Here is a 3,771-nt window from a genome sequence, read left to right on the forward strand (position 1 = left end):
TTTTTGTGTAATTTGTAAATTCATGACCAGATATTATAACTCACACTCTCGTTCGTTCTCTAATTATTCCTTATTTGAATGACAATTTTGATTTTTTTTTTAAAATATGAAAATTGTGAAATCACATCCCCGCATGGTAAACAACTTATCCGTAAATCAAACAGTTCTTAGTTTTTTATTGACAAAAAATGATATCCCCTCATTTTGAATTTTTTAAAAAGCGTTGACCTTTTATATTATGATGTAATGCACTGAAATATATCATTCCACAAAAACATTACATTTCGCCAACAAATAAAGAAAACATATACAAGTTTTCAGGGTGAAACTGTGATATAAAAATTAGGTCAAATGCTATGTGTTGATACTTTATTTTAGGACAATTAAGAAAGAACTTTTATCAATATATTGGTTTTTTGGTTAATAGGTCGTTAATATGAGAGCTGAGGGAACCGTAGCATACTATATCACAAGACGTCCATTGGCCACATCGCTCACCTGAATCATATTGGCACTCCTGAGATTCTTCATGATCAATTTTTGTAAAAATCATTATGTTCATGAAAAATATTACATGATTACGCTGCTGTTCTCTTGAGGTCAAGGTCAAAGATCATAGCATGAATCGTGCATTGTTTAACGTCCCGTTCAATATTTCTTTCCTCAAATGGAGACGTGATGTCATCATTGCTGATGAATGACTGCACAATTTAGACCTATTTCGGCACGTGTGGCCTTTGAGCAGGGAGGGATCTTTATCATGTCATACCTGCTGCGACACGGGACCTCGGTTTTTGTGGTCTCATCCGAAGGACCGCCCCATTTAGTCGCCTCTCACGATAAACAAGGGGGTACTGAGGACCTATTATAACCCGGATCCACACGGGATTATATATATAGTAAAATTGCACAAAATGTCCATAATATCGGTAATAAATAGAAAAAAATATATCCATCGATGACTAAGTACACATAACAAAAATAGCACAATGTACTAAGTTATGGCATTGTAGTTGAGACGTCTTTTTGTCCAGCTTGTTACACCCTGAAGAGCCAAACTACACGGCGAAAGCGCTAAGTGTTATTTATTAGATGTGGATCATGTGTACTTAGCCATCATTGGATATATATATATATATATATATATATATATATATATATATATATATATATATATATATATATATATATATACATATATATATATGTATATATATATACCTTCTTTGTAATACATATTTGTAGCATATACAGTATATACCTGTATGATAATATACATTACACCACAATAGCAATGTGTATGTAGATTGGTGGGTGGGTGGGTGTACAGAGTGTGAGCAGCGCAAAGTCTTGAGCTTGAATGACTGAGAAACAGAACTTGCTAATCATGCTCTACATAACCGGTTTTACTAGTATGGCATGCCTGAATCCCTTTACAAACTATAAATACCAACCAAGTGTTCCGCGTAACAGGTTAGATTCATCAACCTGCAATAAATATGTTTTCAAAGATATATCTATATGTAAAATAGCAAAGCCCTATCCGTATTGGTTCAAAAGATATATCCCAGATAAAAGTTTTTGAACAGTAGGTCAAAGTCCAAGGTCACAAGGTCAAAAGTCTTGGTGTCACAACAAAGTTTTCTTCATGAGGCATATGTATGTGAAATATTAAAACCCTGTCCCCCTTGATTTAAAATATATTTCCGGTTAAATTCTTAAAAAGTAGGTCAAAGTCCACAGTCAAGGTCACTTGGTCAACCGTCTTGGTACCGAGGAACTCTTCATGAAACATATATTGGTGAAATATCAAAACCTCGCCTCCTTGGTTAAGAAAATGTAGTTTTTGAATAATGGGTCGCGGTCCAAGGTCACTTGGTCGAATTTTGGTATCACAACTAAGTTTCCTTCATGAGTCATCTATATTGTAAATATCAAAACCCGATCCCCTTGGTTCTAAAGACATAGCACAGGTTAAATTGTTTTCCTTAAAGTGTGAAACCGACACCGGGGTATGCCAATAGCTCTCTGGTCAGTCGTCCCGCCGAGTTAAAAAAAGTGTGTAACCTATTTAATTTCCTGTATTTTACTATATACTTGTTTCTATCGTAGCCCTATCCCCCCGGGGCCCCTGGTTTGAACAGACTTGAATTTGAACTGATGGAGATACTTGCGTACCGATATAACTACTCCTGGTACTGTTTGAGAAGATATTTCCGTAAGATGTTTCCGTAATATACATGCATTCCCATATTAAACTTCCTCCATCCTCTATCGTGGCCTGGTATATCACAATTTGAACTTTGAATATGCACTACCCGTGAATGCTTTTATGACTGATTATGGCCCTGTTGTAGATGAGAATTTTTTTAAAACAAGTTTCCTATATATTCCTATGTAAAACTTTGATCTTGTATTTTGACCATACTTTACACCTGGGTCCAAAATTTGAGCAAACTTCAATCTGAACTATCTGGAAATGATTGTATTTCAATATGAGTAATAATAACCCTATTGATAATAATAAATAATAATACCATATTTATATAGCACCCTCTACATGCACTATGCACGCTCAAAGGTGCTTTACAATACACAAACTATCTTTCCTATATATCCACATGTGAAACTTTGGCCAAATTCGAGGTTAGCAAACTTACGTGTAATTTTCAATTTTTCTGTCAAAGTAGTTTTCGAGAAGAACATTTTAAGCACCACTGTATTTCTGTCTTTCTTCATTATCTCCCAGTTGACGGGTACATGTACAGGACCCTTCATTTTAACAAACTTATCCCCCCTTCAGCTAAGGATTGATTGGTTGTATGTTGTTTAACGTCCCTCTGGAGAATTTTTCGCTCATATGGAACGTCTCTATTGACGGTGAAATGTTGCAAATTTTAGGCGTATGCTCGGCGCTTACGATATTTGAACAGGAAGGGATCTTTATCGTGCCACATCTGCTGTGCCTCTATTTTGGCGTATTCTTCGGAAGGACCGTCCCATTTAGTCGCCTCTCACGACACGCATGGGTTGCTGAGGATTTATTCTAACCCTGATATCCACAGGTGTGATTTATGACAAGTTTGATTGAAGTTGGCTCCGCGTTTTCCGATAGAGAGGTAAAAGTGAGAAGAAGAAAAAATGGTTTGGTGATATGATAAATTCATGATAGGATGTCTTATTCAGTTATTGTCAAACTCAGAGTAGGTGTAAATGTGATGCGGGTTCCGTCTCCTTGTCAAACTCAGATTAGCTGTAAGTGTGATGCGGGTTCCGTCTTCTTGTCAAACTCAGATGATTAGGTGTAAATGTGATGCGGGTTCCACCTCCTTGTCAAACTCAGATTAGCTGTAAGTGTGATGCGGGTTCCGTCTCCTTGTCAAACTCAGATTAGGTGCAAATGTGATGCGGGTTCCGTCTCCTTGTCAAACTCATATTAGGTGTAAGTGTGGAGTGGGTTCTGTCTTCAGCCTCGCCCTCCTCCCACGTACACAGAATCAAAGAATTAAGTTTATTTGACACCGTGAGTTATCCGAAACTGAAGCGCATGTTAGGAATTGACGGAAAAGGAATTGTAGAATCGGATGATTGTTTCCTGATGTTTTTGGTAAAACAAGCATGTATTGTAGCAAAGCCTAAAAAGGAGAGGGTATGTCCATCCCTTTAGGGGGAGGGGGGCAATAACCTTTATTTCCGAACATTTTACTATTCTACATACAAATACCATTATCTTTCTGAAAGAAAAAAGAAAACATTAATGGCAAACTCACG

This window comes from Ostrea edulis, chromosome 10 (assembly GCF_947568905.1).
Source record: "Ostrea edulis chromosome 10, xbOstEdul1.1, whole genome shotgun sequence".
Taxonomy (NCBI): Eukaryota; Metazoa; Mollusca; class Bivalvia; order Ostreida; family Ostreidae; genus Ostrea; species Ostrea edulis.